The sequence below is a fragment of the Artemia franciscana genome, chromosome 18 (genome assembly GCF_032884065.1).
Source record: "Artemia franciscana chromosome 18, ASM3288406v1, whole genome shotgun sequence".
Classification (NCBI taxonomy): Eukaryota; Metazoa; Arthropoda; class Branchiopoda; order Anostraca; family Artemiidae; genus Artemia; species Artemia franciscana.
In genome coordinates, this window is record NC_088880.1 from 18,652,367 (window position 1) to 18,672,116 (window position 19,750).

The 19,750-nt window shown below is 34.7% G+C and overlaps 1 protein-coding gene across 1 annotated transcript in view; it reads left to right on the top strand.

Annotated features, from left to right (window-relative positions):
• Positions 1-2,632: 2,632 nt before the first annotated feature.
• Positions 2,633-19,750, top strand: part of LOC136038707 (kinetochore-associated protein 1-like) — a 284,373-nt gene continuing 267,255 nt past the window's right edge. The window contains exon 1 of the mRNA XM_065722029.1: positions 2,633-2,880. The gene's annotated coding sequence lies outside the window, so the exon portion shown is untranslated. The remainder of the gene's footprint in view (positions 2,881-19,750) is intronic.

Consider the following 19,750-nt stretch of genomic DNA (forward strand, 5'->3'; position numbering starts at 1 on the left):
TTATTCGTTTCTTAGGTTTTTTATATTATGAGTGTTTTTGTAGTTCTTCTACACAAGAACTAAATTACGAGATTCTAATTTAAATTTTTAAGTTGCAGAAGGTTATCTGAGCATTTGCTTTGATTTTATTCAACAGAATTATTGGTTAAATTTCATTCAGTTTGAAACCAAGGTTTAGGATGGTTCTTGATCTAATCCTTTGATTCACCAACACTTTTTAGATAATATATTAGAAAGAATCCTGCGAGAATATTCACAGTATTAAGTAGTATGAAAATGTAATTAGAAAACAGATATACGTCAGAAGCATCACTCAGCTTCCTTTATCTATCTCTTTGGTGTCTTTTATTTGTGATTTTGACGGGAGTCAAAAGTGACACCTTGGATACAAAAAATATTCTGCTTGAGCTCTTTTCTCCACATAAAATTTCAATTCCGTAACCTTACCTTTCCTAGATATTGCAGATACGCTTTATCTCAGAGGGATCTTTCTTGATGAAAAAAAAAGTCTGCCTTCCCCTTTATAGTTAAACTAATTCGTTCCTTAATGAAACGTAGAAAGTAAGGAATGAGCTGAAATGGGGTTTTCTCAAAAATCATCTTAAATAACCGTAGAGTAATCATAACAGAAAGATGCCTAAACGGCTAAATTTTTTACTTCACTCTTTTCGAGCGAATATGACTTTTTGGGTCTTAATTTTCACTCCCTCAAAAACATCCGCCGATGGCAATGCTGATCTTAATATGCTGGCAACCACGGTTGCCAACTACTGCACTCTTGTCACACTCTTCTGGTCACTGTCGCACTGAAGTACTTACGATACAGACAACTGCACTTTTCCATGGAAAGTTCGAAAGTATCGCACAAAAGTTCGAAAGCTTCCTGTGTGCACTTGAAACACGATTGTATGCACATTTGAAGTTTCCTGTTGTAGTGCAGTGAATTTGATTCAACTCAATCATGTTATTCTTGTGTATAAGCATGGAAAAAACATTGTCTGGTAATGTTGATGTGCCTATTGATACACTCGAATTTTAGTTGAGTTCTGCTCCCAAATGAGCAAATGAATGGACCACAGTGATTACACTCTTAAAAATTTGAAAATTCTAGACCCAGAAGAAGCATTATCTGGTATAGTTGATACGCCAATTCGTTTGTTGATGTGTTTTCCTGAACTGTTGGGAAAAATCTAAAACAAAAAGGGACTAGAATTGAAATGAAATTGATCACAAGCGGTGTTGACTTCCAGAAAAATGAAGAAAGAGGCTCTTCTTGCTCAGGGGGGAGAATTCATCGAAAGACCCCGTAGTCTTCTGTTTGTCACTGAGAGAGTACAGTGGCGAGATTTTTCATAGGCCTTAATTATTTATATTGCACTTACGTGCACTGCCAGACTCAAGTGCAAATGCAGAGGGGAAGCTATCTAAGATTGATAACAAAAAAAATGAAGATCCGATTTTTGCTTTTAACCAAGACTGTACCCTATATTTAGTATGCTAAGCAGCATGTGTGGAGGGAGAATTATGGGAATCATCCAGTTACATGGAATTTGTTGTCGAAATTGTGCCATTACTAAAAAGAGGGAGAGGAAATTTCCGAGAAAAAAGCGCTCTGTTGTTGATGATGCCGAAGAAGAGATTGTAATTTTCAAGTAGCCCTGATTCCTTCTTTCAGAAACTGAATTTATAAGTAAGTTCAAAGGTATAGGATCTGGAATTATTTATGCTAAAAGTTACTGTAGCTGAGACAAATCTTGGCCTTTTGCCGCATCTATGATTAAAGTGGAATAACTATCAATCAAATTTAGCTAGTGGTACTGATCAATTTTTACAAAGTAAAACATCTGTCGATGTAACATTAACTTTTGAGGGATATTTAATTAAAGGCAGAAAATGGTATTGTCAGTATGTTCTCCCTATATTATATTTTGTTAAAGGAAAATTCATGTCCACTTCCTATTATGCTTTTGAAACATTCTAAACTTGACGATTTAAAAGCAGTTGTAGGAACAGTGCTGCTGAGAATGATCTAAATTCACTCCCTACAGTTGCATATAGTTTGAAAGTTAGAGAAGTTTTTAAAAAGGATACCTGATGAAGCAAGCCATGCCTTAGCAAAATAATCAGATATCACCACGACCTGCCAAAAGAAGACCTGTTCTGGGGAGTGAATGTCCTCCTCCTAGATCATCACTAGTCCCACAAGGTTCCTTTGGTGCTATTACTTATTATTACAACTCTTCTTTACTCCAATAAAAAGAAGAAATGTTTTGAAGCTTTCGTCTTGTTTAGGCTATTGATTGTTCAAATTTGTTAAAAGTATGATACAGGTAAAGGAGGTTTTGGTGGTAATACTATTGCTTAAACTAATGAACATAGTCTTTATCTTTTAATACCATTTTTCTCCTTAGTTTTTCGCTTTTTTACAACTTCAAACATCGCAATTCTATAAGTCAGGTTGGTGAATTCTATGGAGCCAATACCACCCTGGTTTTTTTTTTCGACGGTGAATAGCCAATACCTGACTTTTAGACAAAGTGGCTGAGCGCTGCTAGTCTTACTCCGGTGGGGTTGCACCGTTTGACACCGATTTTTTTTTATCAGGAAAGAGTTTCAAATTTGTTCAAATCCCCTGAGTGATGCATCATTCAAATTTAGTTTTAGATTTTTTGCCACTAAGTTAGTCAATGGGCCGGTGACTCTTGCCTGTTTAACATGGATATCGAAGTTTTAGGATTCTTACACTTTTTGGGTCAAAATTAGCTTATTTAGATTTTATCTTTGGAAACACTACTGGTATCTGGTAATCAAAAATTCGAAAATATGACGGTTTGGGGAAATGATGTTACTACTTAGGAAATTATAGACCCTTCAACACAGGTAATTGTCAGCATAAATTTCTTTTAATCCATTGTGTAGTATATCTAATAAATAACTGCTTCAAATTATAAGCAATAGAGTGTATGTCACCTTGGAAAGTAGGTTAGACCTAGCCTAATTGAGTTAGACTTTGGAGAATGAGCAAATTTTGGTAAATATAGGCAGGACTGGATTTAAATCTTTGATAACCCTAGACCCAAGTGTTTGCTTCCCTTAGGCCCAAGTATCATTTGTTTTTGTTTTTTTTGGGGAGGGGGAAAGATTTTTGGAAAATCTCCAAAAATTCAGAGATAGTTTAATAGAAGCCCTGAATGGAAGGCAACTGATGAGTGATGAGTCAAAAGTAGACTAATACCAACTAGAGGTGATACAGAGCTCTCAGCTGTCATTTTATGAGATATATGACAGTTTAAAAGTGTCTATAGCCTAGAATTCTTGTATTGTTTCAAAATCAAGTTTCTGCAAATAGGCAGGACAGCTGGAAAGTGTACCTGCTGCTTTTACAACTAATCACATTTGTCCAGTTTTGATGAGAAAATTATTGCTTAGTGTGTTTTTGTGCCCCCAGGCCTAGTAAGACTGCATAATCCCACCCTGAATATAGGTCTCTATAGCCTATGATTCCATTAGGCCTACTGATGTTCAGATAAGGTGAATTCTACCTGTTTCTGCTCTTTTCAATAGCAACTTTGGTAAAATTCTAGTTAATTGACTTCTTGCTATCTTGGAAAGGGTTTAGGTTAGGAAAATGAAACTTTCAGGGAAGGGTCTACAGGCTAAAGTATGTCCTGGGAAGGTATTTTGAAGTACCTACCTCCACTCCTCCCTCTAGAGGGCCCTGACCTTTGATGACCTTTTAAAATATGTGCATTATAAATGTGAAACCTTGCCAAAAAAGATCTTCTGCTTAATTGAAGTACAACAAAATTGTTTTCAGTTTCAAAACTTTGCCCAATCCCATTTTATAAGGTTTTAAAGATATGCAAATATATTTTCTACATTTTGAAAAAAAAACATTGATATGGCTCAAAATTCTACTCAAAAAACAGGAATTATATTTTCAGAGGTAAAGGCAGAGAAAAAGCAACTAGTAACTGAAAATTAAGGTAAAATGTTGTTTCATCAAAATTTTTTTGTCATGTAGGCAAATTTCAGGGCCCTCTAGAGGGAAAAGGAGTAGAAGTGGCTACTTTAAAATACCTTTCCAGGACATATTTTAGCCTGTAGACCCATCTCTGAAAGTTTCATTTTCTTAACCTAAACCCTTTCCAAGATAGCAAGAAGTCAATTAACTAGAATTTTACCACAACTCTCACTCACAAATGTCTCCCCCCCCCTCTGACAGTTTTGTATATGTCCATTGGGTAGAAGCAGTAGACAGTAGAAGTAGTCTAAGGTAACCCTTAGACAGTAGAAGCCTAGAATTGGGGCTATTAAGAAGGAAACATGTTAAGACATCAATTCTTACTTCATAAGGTACAGAGAAATTTTAGTTAACACATGTTCAATGTTCTTCCACTATTTTTTACCCCCAACTTCCATAAGGTGCAAATATCAGCCTACAGGCTAGATCAAATTATATACTATAATGTATTTTATGGTTCTTGATTTTTTTCAACATTGAGTTTATGGGTAAATGGGTTGAAACAAGATTGAAGTATTATGAAATGCATGGGGAAATACATAATTTGTGCTAAATATTTGTACATTAGGGGGGATGGTGGTTGTAAAATATAATGGAAGTGCAAGAAAAATGTGTTAGACTACAACTTTTCTGTGCCCCCTTCCTAATTATCCAAAATTTACAAAAGCTTAAGAATAATGCCAAAACAATAAAATGTACATTTTTACACATACAAGGTGTTGCTGTTAATCAAAATATCAGGATTTTTCCATTGTTATCCACATTTGAAAAGTAAATGAACTAATACTTTGGTCAAATATTACTCAATTTCACAGAGAGATAAATTCTAGACTAAGTTGATCATTAGTTTAATCTAAGAGCTATAACATATGACTAAATTGAAATAATGGACAAATATGTTGTTACACATGTTAGACCATCAGGGGGGGGGGTATTTGCAACTAAATTGATCATTATATTTTGAAAGAGCATAAAAGTAGGAATCAAGTAGTTTTTTCTCCTTGTCCCTTTGGTTCTAGGAGTTTATCCTCCTGAAAATACCTGCCCCCATGAAAAAAAACATTCTTGTTGAAAGGAAATTATTCCCAAAAATTTAATACCCACTGCAAATTCCCCTAGACAATCCTCCACCCCTGCAAAAAATGTTCATATATTTCCCAATAACAAATAGTATCTACAAGCAATGGAGAAATTACAAAATGTTAAAAGCCCCTCAAACTTCTGGAATGGGGTTCTGTGGTTGTTTTGTAGTTTGGGACAGAGGGAGATATGTCAAAGGATGCATTAAAATGCCAGAAGCTCCCAGCTCTCATTGAGCCATCAGATAACTACAGAATTAGTTCTACAGGAGAGACAAGAAAGGAGGTAAAGATAGAAACTCATATATAATCCCCAGAGCTGTAACCAGGATTTTGTTTTTTTTTGGGGGGGGCAAAAGAAACTTTAACAAATATATCACAAATGCAAAATTGATATCTATTCCCTTATGATTTCTGGGAATATGTCTTGTCTACACTGTTGTTATGAAAGTAAAGGGTAACATTAAATCCCAAAATGAGCAGAATTTATTCCATATAGGAGGGAGAATGCCCCTTAATCATCCAAATCTCCACCTTATGGTCACAGAAACCAGAGGGTACTCATTAGATCAGAAATTGAGACTTCAAGTCCTTTTTTTATATGTCAAAAGTGATTGGAGACCAACCAGCCATGGAGGGGGGGGAGATTTTCTGTGGGAGGGGTAAACACTGGCCATTGTCCCTGTGTCAGTTATGGAACCTTGTATGTATTTTCTGGTTTTAAATGATCAAGAGGGCTATATGTAAGACCATTATGATTGAATTCAAATAGCTAGGCTATTATATTTAGAAAGAGCATAAAAAAAGGCACTGCACTTGTCCCTATGTCAGCAATTGGATCATGGATAGTTACTCTAATTTACAATAAGCCTTGGCCTATAAGTCTACAACAGAAATCTGATAAAGAAAAATAATTAGATTTTCCAATTACCTATAAAATGCTTCAGAAATCTTGTCCTGTCACAAGATTCTCTATCTTAGCTAAACCCTGTTGCTACACAAGAGTTGGGTAATATTCCCAGAATTTGAACAGTGACTAGATTGACTACTCCCTGAAAAATATTTTAATCAAAATACATCTGTCATAAATGTGGATTGTATATTTTTAAATACATTTCTTCTAATGGCCATTCTAAAGGAAACATGAAATTGTGAAAACTACTTCAAAACATTCTACAATACCTACCATACTTACTAGTGCTAAAGGTTGGTGTGCTTTACTTCCTCTAATGGAACAATATTTAGTCCAATCAATCTATCAAAATACAAGGTTGTTCTTGATGGGTGCCATATTTGCTGATGTTAAACCAAAAACGTATTCAAACAAACATTCCTAATTCTCTGTTGCTGAAGTTTAGGCTCAATAAATTTGGGTTGTAACACTGACTAATTACTGTAAATGAAACTTAAATACAAGTGAAACAAAAATACAGTCAAAATAGTGGACTGCAAATGGGGAGCTGGCTCCAAATAAAGTGAACACTTTTTTTTAGCTAGGAAAGTGATGGCAATTGGTTCTAGGATATTCATGGAGCCATCTTAATCAATTATCATTAAGAAGAGACATCCATTACAAGATCATATCACACATCATAACTTGACAAGAACAAGGCAGAAATTGAGGAAACACAGCCATTTCTTCAGAAAAAGAATGTGCTGTTTTGCAAAGACAAAGCTTTGTCTCATACACTAATAGTTGCCATGGCAAAAACCTAAAAATAACAGTTTGAACTGCTTGACCATCCATCTTACTCACTGGATCTAGCTCCAAGTGACCCTTTTCTGTTCCATAAGCTAAAAATTGTACTTTGAGGACAAAGATTTTGTCAAATGAAGAGGTAGTTATTTTCATGAACAATTGTTTTGCAGAGTTGAATGCCAAGTATTAACTTCATGGGCTAAAGAGATGCAACTATTGCTGGGAGAAGTGTTTAAGTTGCAAGAAGACTGTAGAAAAATAAAATTAAAGGAACATCTTGTGTCTTTGTTAGGCTAAAAGCTTTTCAGACCACCTTTGTATTCCCAATAGCATAACGATTTTGATCTCATGAATTTAACAGCAAATACTAAACAAGCTGCAGGAAGAAAAGAGTTGCATTGCTGAAATTACAATGAATAGTCTATATATAGTTTGGGCTATATATTTGTCCATTAAGGAAGAAGGGGGGGGGGGGTGTTGGTACAGTAAAGCAAAATTATCTTTAGAAATTATAAAAACAAGTATTTTATAATGTTACTCAGTAGTTTTCAGAATTTGGTATTTTTTTCCTTTGGACTGGTCATGCAAAGGAATTTTGCTGGTTTTGAATTACCTTAATTCCCCACATCAAGGTAAAGCTGTTGATGCTGGGTTAGTGTTGAGATAAGCAGGAATGTCAGGGACATCCTATGTAGTTTGCAATGGCCAAACAAGTATTTTAGAATACTTTTAGAAGGGGGGGGGGTGTTGGTACAGTAAAGCAAAATTATCTTTAGAAATTATAAAAACAAGTATTTTAGAATGTTACTCAGTAGTTTTCACAATTTTTTATTGTTTCCCCTTTGAGTGGTCATGCACAGGAATTTTGCTAGTTTTGAATTACCTTAATTCCCCACCTCAAGCAATCAAGGTAAAGCTGTTAATGGTGGGTTAGTGTTGAGATGAGCAGGAATGTCAGGGACATCCTATGTAGTTTGCAATGGCCTTGTAAACCAGACTTGATCAACTAAATTTGAAAGCATCAACACTGGGAATACTAACAGTTTTTCTGCAAAGCATTCCAAATTCTCACAACATGGTTTGAGAAAATGCTGCTTCTCAGCTTTGTGTTAGCTCTTCTTCACAATAACTTTATTTAGAGTGATTTCTTGTTCTGGCAGTTCTCTCTATTTGAAGGGAGTTCTCCACAACTCAATAGATTCTAAGCCATAATAGAATCTCCCCTTTTCCTTTTGTGGCTGAGGTGGAAAGCTTTAGCCTCTCTAGATACAATGACTAATCTCTGTCTTTTATGCACTGGGTGGTATATCTTTGAGCATGCTCCAGTTTTTAATAGTCTCACTTGTTAAGGCGACTGGCAAAACATGTACTAAACTCTACTTTTGGGCCAATTAAGTCTCTGAAAAGCTTGTTCTGCAGGTCACCAGCTTCTGAAGGTCCATTTGACTTTGCCCTGGCTACATTTGTCTGAGTATGGTTTTCAAAGTTGAGCTCTTAATCTATGAGAACTTAAAGATCCTTCTCAATATGGCTTGCAAGAAGGGGGTGAGGGGGGTGAAATTAAAAAAATTATTAAAACTTTAAGTAGTATATATCAGTATATGTATGCTAAACTGACAATCCACAGTCATTTTATTCAGTAAAGTGCAAATTATATTCTGGTCTTGAAAAGATATTGGGGTTGTCAAAGACATAATTTCCAGACCTTTTAAGTACACTGAACAAAATAGCTATCTCAAAATTTTGATTAGATATGTTTTGGGAATTGATGGGTGCGGGGGGGGGGGGGGGGGCTTGTTGCCCTCCAATCACGTTTGACTAATAAATAGGGCGTTATTCCTTTCGATTTCCAGTCGACTGAGCCTTACTGGAAGTACCTTTTGGAGTTACTGGAAGTAAAACCGAAAATCCATTTAATAGAAACTTTATGAGTGTAATAAAGCAAGAATCTGTTATTACAGGGCTTGGTTTAGAAACAAACAGTGCTACCCCCTGTTCTAAAAAAAATTTAGGTAAGGGATGTTCACTGTCAGTAAAATCCTAGATGATAGGCTTTTGCTATTATGGACACTGGTTAAATTAGGTAACTGGAACTCTCTAGAATGTGTGTAGATCTTAAATCATGTCTTTAATCATTTTTGAAATTTGTGAGATTGAATAAAAGTCAGGCTTCTGGCCATACTTGTCTTGACTTTGGCCTCAAAAAGCTTCCCTTGATTTTGACTTGAGTATGGCTTATAATAAACAGCTACTTTTCCAACCAATTTTTTTTTAATGTTAGAAAAAATAATAGCTGATTTATGTAAATGAAACTTTTTTTTTTTTACTTGGAGCCTAGTTAAATTTAAGGAATGAGTACCATTATAAAATGTTTTTCAAATTGTTAGAGACTGTGTAAGATTAAGGAGGTGAAATTTAACTATCCAAACAGCGTTTTGTCATGAGAAATGCATAGCTGGGTCTTGCTGGTTTATCCATAAAAAAAATAAAAAAAAATTCAAGTATAAATTCTTACCTTGGTTAGAAAAAAAGATTGTCCCACAATTTAGTTTAATTTGATTGGGTGAAAATACTGTAGCCTAGAAGTTTTGGTTTTCTAAAAAGGGCTTATACCATATAGTATAGTACCTTGGATGAAAACTCACCAATGAAGAGAAAATCATGTAGCTAATAGTCAACATAAAAAAATCAGTTGCTATGTTTTACCTGCCATATAAGTCTCCACAACTCTTTAGACTATTATATCTACACTTGTGTGGCTAGTGTTGATGTGTGGTGAGGGCACTGTAGCTTTACTGAGTTTATTTAATCGATTAATCATACAATTTCAGAACTATAGACTTCTGATTCTTGTACTATTGTGTTCCTAAAGAATTTAAAATTATCTCCTATTGTTACATAACTATCTGCAATAGGAATGATTGCAGGCTGGTTTATTATTTAGGATATTATAGGATGAGCTCAACAGAGTCAAGCTCCTGAATGATATGTATGCAGCTCATGACCCACTCTAACCTATGAATGAAGAATTCAGGTGCACCATCGTGTATAATATCAAATGTAAAAATATCCAGATAAAAATCAAAGAGCTATCACTAGCTAAATATTAATGTTTCTTGTTAGAACTTGCTGAAGATTGGAGGTGTGATTTGTTAGCACAGCACACATGTAGAAAATCCTTCAAACTATATAGAGTCTTGGAATATAGAACACATTTTCTTAATAAGCTAGTGCAGAGTAATGTTACTAAGAATCCTTTATTTCAGATATTAGTTTAAATCGGTTTTACTGAGGAATTTTTTGATTAAAGTAATTTCTGTGTTTCATAACTTTATTCTTGATTTTGCTGAGGATTAATATTTTCTATTGGACTATAGCCAAAATGTTTGTATCTATTAGTTTATATATGTCCAGGTATGGAAAAAGTTCCAAAGATGCCAGTAGCAGAATTTGACAGAATTCCAAAAGCTCCCAACACTTTAGCAGCACAACTTGTGTTTTGACAGTTTTTCTTCGAGCGAAAAGTATTTTTATGTGTAAAAATGGTAGTTTCAGACAAAATCTCCCAACAAATTTGACAACTGCCAAGTAGGTTGCTGCTTTGCTACCCTACTTTTCGCATGGGGGCTTATGTCTTTCTTGAAAATTCCTCATTACTTGAATTATTTTTGCTTTCGTCTGATCTTGTTTGAATGCTCTCTATTTTAGCCAAGGACAGCAAACCTTATTGATTATGTTATTGTAAACAGAAGACTAGCAGGATCAATACAAGATACTAGGGTGTATAGGAGTGCCGTTATTGATGTTAAAAGTAAAGATCACCATCTAGTAGTGTCTAAGGTTAATTTAAAGCTGAAATTTCGGAAGAGTAACTCCCTCCCGGGAAGTTATGATGTTGGTAGACTTCAGGATGAAAATTTGAGAAAAAAAATTCCAGGAACAGTTGAGTACTAAACTTGAGGGTTTAAAATTTGACAATGTGGAAGATGGATGGAATAATTTCAGAAAAACAATTTGTGAAGTTGCTGATGGTGTCCTAGGGAAGAGTGCTAAGACAGCAACTAGGAATATTAGTGAAAAAGCTTTAGGTTTAATAGAGAGTAGAAGGGGTTTGTATAAGAATTATCTGAGCGATAGGTCGTATGAAAACAAAAGGAATGTAAAGAAAGTGGAGAAAGCATTAAAATATGAACTAAGGAGATGTGAAATGGAGGCGATGGATAAAATTGCTGAGGATCTGGAAGATGCGGCTAGACGGCATAATAGTAAAATATTATACTGGCATGTTAATAAATTGAAAGGGAGTAGCCGATCCGGACTAGTCCCAGTTAAAGATAGAAATGGGGTCACAATTAGTGATAAGGAAAAAGTTAAAGAAAGATGGGTGAAAAATTTTGAGAATGTGCTAAACCAAGATGCAGTTGCAGGAAAAGATATAGATGAAAATGAAAAAGTTTGTGATACCTTGGATGTGAAGGAAGATTTGTTTAGTGAGGAAGAATTAGCGACAGTACTAGAAGGATTAAAAAATAATAAGGCCCCAGGTGCTGATAGTATGATTAATGAGTTCCTTAAATATGGTGGCTCTGAGGTTAGGAATAAGCTACTGAAGATTATGAACATGATTTTTGAAAAAGGGGAAGTACCCAATGATTTTAGGAAAACCTTAATTAAACCACTGTATAAGAAAGGTGACAAGAGTGAATGTCGGAATTATCGAGGCATTAGTCTGGTCTCTGTAGGTAGCAAATTACTGAGTAATATGATACTTTTTAGACTGAGACATGCTGTAGACAAAGTTTTAAGGGAAGAACAATGCGGTTTTAGAAAAGGTAGAGGATGTGTCGACCATGTTTTCACTCTTAGGTTAATAATTGAGAAGTCCCTTCGTTGTCAAACACCTTTGGTCCTTAGTTTTATCGATTATGAGCAAGCTTTCGATTCTGTTGATAGAACAGCGTTAACAAAGGTCTTATCGTTATATGGTATACCAGAAAAATACATTAAAGTGATTTGCGCTATGTACGAGAATAATACTGCTGCGGTTAAGGTAGGAAATGAGGTTAGCAACTGGTTTTGTATTAAATCAGGAGTTAAGCAGGGTTGTGTTCTATCCCCCTTTATATGGATCATTTTGATGGACTTCGTCTTAAGGAGCACAGGAAAGGCAATTGGAGACCATGGAATCAAATGGGGAGGAAGAACGCTCCTGGACTTAGATTATGCTGATGATTTAAGCATATTAGATGAAAGTGTGAGCAAAATGAATGAATTTTTAGAGGTTTTACGAGTTCAGGGTGCTAAAATAGGCTTGAAAATTAATGTTAAGAAGACTAAGTCACTAAGGTTAGGAATAAGTGAAGATGAACAGGTGACCTTAGGTAACGAAAAGATTGATCAGGTTGGGAGCTTCAGTTACCTTGGTAGTATTATTAGTAAAGATGGTGGGAGCAGTGAAGATGTTAAAAGTAGAATAGCTAAAGCTCAGGGTGTTTTTTCACAGTTAAAAAAAGTTTGGAAGAATAGAAAGATAAGCATACAAACCAAGATTAGAATATTGGAAGCTACAGTGATGACAGTGGTCAAATATGGCTCTGAAGCATGGACACTCCGAAAAGCAGATGAAAATTTACTAGATGTTTTCCAGAGAAATTGCCTACGGATTGTTCTGGGTACCCGGCTGACTGACCGTATTTCAAACAGTAGATTGTACGAAAAGTGTGGTTCAATCCCGCTTTCTGGGGCTATAATGAAAGAAAGGTTGAGATGGCTAGGCCACGTTCTACGGATGAAGGATGACAGATTACCGAAGATTGTCCTTTTTGGCCAACCGTCTGGGGCTACACGGAAAGCAGGTCGTCCTTGTCTGGGTTGGGAGGATGTCATAAATAAGGATTTAAAGGAAATGGGAACTTCCTGGGAGGGTGTAAAGAGGGAGGCTTTAAATAGATTAGGTTGGAGGAGGAGCGTGCGTAGCTGTGTTGGCCTCAGGCGGCTTGGTGCTGCAGTGAGTTATTAGTAGTAGTAGTAGTAGTATTTTAGCCAATAATTCAACCAGCCATTAAGGCATCAACATCAGAATTGTCCACGTATGTGTCAGTAACATGCAACAATTTGGTTCACCTCTTTGAATTTGATGATTGTGGAACAAACCATTATACTAGCTTCGATGTTGGATCAAACGTAGAATTATTGTTATGGAGTGACTTGGATGAGGTTATTATCTTATGCCGTGAAGACTCATAAGTAACTATGTTTCATGTAGCTAGCAAAAGAATGCTTTTTAGAAGGTACTAATTTCTATCACCTTTATTATCAGTTGGAAGATCTACTGAGTTGTAATTTACATAAGAGTCTGATACTAGATTTAGTAGAGTAAAAAAAAAATACTGCACTTACACAACCTGAGCAATTGGCCTTATGCCAGTAGCATACGTAGTCTGAAAATTATATATGTGTTTTTTGGGGGGGGGGGCAGGAGACAAAGGAAATCTCCTTGCCTTAAATTCGGCAATTCTGCTTTTACAACTAATGTAAATAAAGAACAAAGTTCAATTACAATTTTTTGAAGTAAGAGTCCAACAATAGGTACAATGCATGCTCTTTTGTCTTTGGTTTCAATTTGCTCCTCCTATGGTTCATGGTCTATAAATTTGAAGGAGTATTTTTGCCTGAAAAATTATGGTAAACTCAACAAATATCTTGAAAGTCATTCGAATATTCTCCAATGATGGTTCTGGGGGGGATATTTTTATTCTCTAGTCCTGTGCGACTAAAACTATTGTAGTATTTCCTTTTCATATATCTTTACCCATGAAATGCACAATCTTTCTTGTTATCTTGCATCATTTCTCTCGATCATTTTATTCTATTCCTTTTTGTTTCAGTTGAGGTCTAGGATTTTTTCTTGAATTAATTGCAATGCCTAAAAGAAAGCGTACTAGATATTTGTTATTAATAGATTGGCTTGATGGTAAAGTATTTTCCAAATTGTGTTTTTGACTAGGTATATTGGTAAGTGAAACATATTGTGAAGTACGTTGTTAGTCAATCAAGTTTGGGGATATGGGTTAGAATTAAATTAAAGTACCTTAGGATTAAAGTACCAGGAACAAGTCAAACGAATATGCACTCCTTTCAGAACTTTAATGTATTTCTTAAACTTTAGAAGTTAGAGATATTCTAAATTCGAGCTTGGGTTGGACTGATCCTTTGTGCTGAAGGCTAATGACTTGGGGAGAGTGAGTGAAAAGAGAACGTTTGATCAACCCCAAAGTTGAAGAAGCACCAGCAACATTCTTCTAGAAAAAAATCTAGCTCCAACAATAGCTCAACATGGTGAAGTTGCAGGGGAAGAAAATCAAAAATCCACAGCGAGAATTCTTCTTTAAGCTTTAATGCATGTAGCTTGACTGCAATTCCCTTGTGACAAGCTTGGTCAAAAGCTTTGAAAGTCAATTTTGAAAAGTCAAGGAGAAATATTTCAGTGGGCGGCACCTCTGTATCAAGAAATTTAGTAATATAGCCATACGACTCCAGAAGATTGGTATCGACAGATCGTCCAGAACGAAAGCCGTGCTGCAATCTATGCAAGAGATTATTTGTTTCAGTATTCTGGATAACTGCAGAATTAGCCATCTTTTCAAGAGCCCCAACAACCGTTGATGTCTTGCGTATAGATCGATATTTTACAGCAAGCTCCTTTCTACCCTTCTTAAATATTGGGGTGATATAGGTAGTTTTCCACTCTTGTGTTAATCTTAGTCATAACTTAGCTCTAAGAGACATAAGTTATTTATGACCACTGTAACCTTTGTCACCTTTAAAACAATGTTTTCAGACAGTAAAAATAAACCAATTTTAGGAAAACCTAAGATTTACTTTATTTGAAGTCATGGACTAGCCCTATCAAACAGTTCGTGGTAACGAACTGTAGTAAGGAGCGACCTGGCTCAATAGTAAACGAAACTCTAAAAAAGGGAATTTTGATGCTAAAAGATACATCAAAAGAATTGGATATTCATGTTAATTCTGAATATATAAGTTTCATCAAATTTAGTCTTTGTCATCAAAAGTTACGAGCCTGAGAAAATTTGCCTTATTTTGGATAATAGGGGGAAACACCCCCTAAAACTCATATAATCTTAACGAAAATCACACCATTGCATTAGGCGTATCAGAGAACCCTATAGCAAAAATTTAAGCTCCTATCTACAAAAATGTGAAATTTCGTATTTATTGCCAGAAGACAAATCACGGGTGCGTGTTTATGTTTTTTTTTCCCTTTCCCCAGGGGTTATCGTATCGACCAAGTGGTCCTATAACTTCGCAAGAGGGCTCATTCTAACGGAAATGAAAAGTTCTAGTGCCCTTTTTAAGTGACCAAATAAATTGGAGGGCACCTAAGCCCCTTCCCACGCTCATTTTTTCCCAAAGTCAACGGATCAAAATTTTGAGATAGTCATTTTGTTCCGCATAGTCGAAAACCATAAGAATTATGTCTTCGGGAATGACTTACTCCCCCACAATCCCTGGAGGAGGGGCTGTAAGTTACAAACTTTGGTCAGTGTTTACATACAGTAATGGTTATTGGGAAGTGTGTAGACGTTTTCAGTTGAATTTGTTTGGTTTGGGGGGTGGGGTTGAGGGGAGGGGGCTATGTGGGAGGATCTTTCCTTGGAGGAATATGTCATGGGGGAAGAAAAATTCAATGAAAAGGGCGCAGGATTTTCTAGCAATACTATAAAAAAACAATGAAAAAATAAACATGAAAACTTTTTTCAATTGAAAGTAAGGAGTAGCATTGAAACTTAAAACGAACAGAGATTATTACGCATATGAGGGGTTCTAAAAATACTTTAGCATAAAGAGCGAGGTATTTAGGAGGAGATAAATGCCTCGCTCTTTATGCTAAAGTATTTTTAGTAATTTCAACTATTTATTCTACGCCCTTTCTGATTCAGGGGTCATTCTTAAAGAATTGGGACAAAACTTACGATTTAGTGTAAAGAGCGAGGTATTAACGAGGGTACAAACCCCCTCGTATACATACTAAAAATATAAGAATATAAAAGTTTGTTACGTAAGTTAATTCTTAAGCTACGTATATTTTTTGCTAACAAAAACGTTCGTTAAAAATTAAAAGTTCTAGTTGTCTTTTTAAGTAACCAAAAAATTGTAGGGCAACTAGGCCTCCTTCCCCACCCCTCATTTCTCAAAATTGTGTGATCAAAACTAAGAAAAAGCCATTTTGCCAAAAAAAGAATTAATAGGCTATACAAATTTCATTTTAATAATTTATGTGCGGAGAGCCAAAATCAAACATTCATTAATTCAAAAGCGTTCAGAAATTAAATTAAAAAAACTAGTTTTTTTAACTGAAAGTAAGGAGCGACATTAAAACTTAAAACGAACATAAATTACTCCGTATATGAAATGGGTTGTCCCTTCCGCAATCCCTCGCTCTTTACGCTAAAGTTTGACTCTTTACCACAATCCTACATTTTAAAATAATTAAAAGCTTTAGCGTAAAGAGCGAGGGATTGCGGAAGGGACAACCCATTTCATATACGGAATAATTTCTGTTCGTTTTAAGTTTTAATGTCGCTCCTTACTTTCAGTTAAAAAAACTAGTTTTTTTTTATTTAATACTTCAAAGAAAGTTCACAGAATAACATAAAATAGTTCTCTGACTTTGGTATTCTTTCTAAAGCACCAATTTACCTTACAAGACAAATCTTTTATTTCTCTCCAAATCAAGGAGTATAGGAGTTTAGTAATTTAAGTGACCAAAGCACTCCAACAGATCAAACAAAACAAAGATTTATGAGAAAAAAAATAAGAAGACAATAGACCTAGAAAAATGACTGGACAGAATTCATCGAACAAAAAAAAGAAATAAATAAAGTCGTATAGTCTGGAGAAGATATTTTCAAATTTACAGTAAAGTTATCCACTTTAATCTTTAATATTTTTCAGCAGGTCATACATTTTTAATCTGGGGATTTGTTCAGAAGTAACACAACAAATTACAAAAACCAATTAAAAATCTCCAATATTTAAAGTCGTAGCCGCGAATTGATGAAGAATTATCAATTCAAAATCTCAAAATCGAAGGGTCTGGACAAAAAGCCTGCAGAAGGGCTGTTGCACCAAGGAGAGTTTGAAAATCATGACGATAGATGCATTGTACCTGTATTGGACTTGTTTATGCACCGTTGTAGAATGTAAATTTTCAGATTGTTTCAACAAGGTATAGAAACGGGATTGTCTTAGGTAGGACTATTGTAGGTCCATTATTGGAAATTATATCTTAACTTACGGATGCGCTCAATTGATAAAAAAAAACCCACATAGTTGCAATTAGTTTTGTGTTTTTTAATTTAATTGAATTGTGATCAACTTTCTTAAATAGAAGCTAATCATATTGGGATCGGAATCATCTGTTTCTTTCAATTAATTTTTCAATACAACTAACATAAACGATTAGTCTAAAGATGTTTTTCTTTTATTTAAGTTACGCTTTGATGCTAGTTTCTCATCAAGAGGATGTCCATACTCTTTATGTAAAAAGTTCTCAGGGATATTATGAAATTCCAACTGAGGATGGAAGATAATTTTGTAAACCAAATCGACTTGCCGTCATAAAGAATAAAAAACCAATAGAGAAGAAATATGAGAGTAAGTTTTAGAGGGTCAACGGAAATACTGGATAAAAAAAAACGGATATTTCGGTAGGACAACCGCTTTCTTTCTTCGGTGCTACAAGAGATAATCTCAAAGAAGCATGTTCACATTTTCTGAGTGAAAATGCGAACGATACAAGTCAGATAAAAAAAAATAAAGTAAAGAACAAAAAGAAACAAAAACTAAAATTGGAAGAATTAGAAAAGAACAGCTTGACAACGCTTAAAAAAAATAACGCATAAAATCTAAATTAAAAGAATTACAACATTAATGGTCAAAAGCCAAATTATCGTTTGCCTTATAAAAATCAATTCTTCTTTTCTTCTCTTTTTGTTTTTATTTTTTGAAAGGATATAAAATTCAATCAACCCAGTAAACGTCTGAATCAGCAAAAGGAGGTCATACAAAAGTAAGTGCTTTCTTAATTATGACATATTATACAGCAAAGAACGATTGTCGGTGTTAAGAGGATTAGAATGGGATGTCTAAGGAAGTTGTAAAAGCACAGCACTCTACTCGACTAAAGGGTTGTACGAGGTTTGTAAGGAGGACGGGTGTTGTATAGTGAATTTGGAACATGTTTAAAAAAAAATAATTTGTGTGTATATTATCAAAGTATTTCCTTTGGGGAAGGGGTCCTCTATGATAGAGGGATTCCCTTCAAAACCAGTAAGGGTATTCTTTGTTTCTTGTTAATTTGTAATTATATACCTTGTTTTAATCAATTGAGTCTGGTTACCCGATTTGAAAATTTTAATTGAAGATCTGAATTAGCATAGATGAGATTAAAGTTACATTAAATTTAAATGAAAATGATGATTATGTCACAAAGTAAAGAAGAGGCAGGATTTACAGAAAAAAAAACACACAATAAAGGTTCAAATCGTTCTACTGCGTAGAAACATTTCGCTCTTCCAGTCAATGCACTTGGCCTTTTAAATGAATACAGCTAGGAATTTGGTTGCATACAATGTTTGCAGAGCATGTGCTTCCGTCTTGGATGTACGTTTAATTTTCTTGGGTATTCTCAAAAGGTACGAGATTATTGCTCTTTAAAATTTTCAGTTTAAAGACGACCATTTGTGTTCAAAACAAGTAAATAGTGATATTAAAACTTAAAACGAAGATAAACGTTGTCCTCTTGGCGCTAAAGCTATATTTTTTCGTATAGGGTTTACTTCCTAACAAGTAATTTAATCCTTATGAATTTTGGTGTTTTTTTTGTTTTTTTTTTTTAGGAAAAACACTTAATAATGGTGCACGCTATGTTGTTTTTACTATCATTAATAAATTAGTAGATATTTGTAATAGAACTGAAAGCCTTTATAATCGAATTAATTGCATGAAAAAATTACAGTTACCAATGCACAAATTTTATTTGCTTAAAAATGGCAAGTTTGATCGCTGAATTGACCAGTTCAAGCTAACTCTTATTTGTGAATCCATGTCTTGACTATCTTCATTTTTAAGAAATATTTTCAGATCTTAGCGGATGGGCCAAATGTTATCCTCATTTTATATGAAAAATGATTCTGGCGTATGCAGTTTTGTTAACGTCTTACTATTACGTATTGAACTATCCTCAAAGATTTCAAAGTCACAAATTTATTATCTCTTGTCAGGTCGTCCTCGGTGGGGACAATGTAGTAGGGAAAGAAATAATGGAAACGGTAGCTTCCTAGGAGGGTGTAAAGAGAGAGACTTTGAATAGATTAGTATGAAGGAGGAGTGTGCGTAGCTGTATTGGCCTCAGGCGGCTTGGTGATGTGGTGTGTTGTTAGTAGTAGTAGCCATTTTGCGGATATTTAACCTTCTCAGTAATCATGAATTTGAAACTTTTTTTTAGTTACAAATTTACTCCACATTCCTTTTTTTCCGCGAAAGATAAATCTATGATGATGACTTGATCAAAAATAATTTAACTTAAAATAATGTGGACATTCTTTATTGAAATTCTATGGAGAGAACCATCTTCCTAAAGAAGATACAATATCAAGGGTAAATGTAATGTAAAACGCTGGTTTACATATTTTTATTTCCAAAAATGTTGAAATTACTAAGATTTGAGCTCAATTTTGATTTAGCATAAAAAAATTGTGAGACAAAGAAAAACTTAATACACATTGGAATTCAGTGAATCTGATTACAGAAGATGGTTCGCGAGATCTAACCTAAAAATGCGCCAAATAAGCAAAAGTTTAAACCTTTAAAAGTAAAACTAAGAAAAAAATAAAATAGTTCCTATATTGATACAAACAAGTT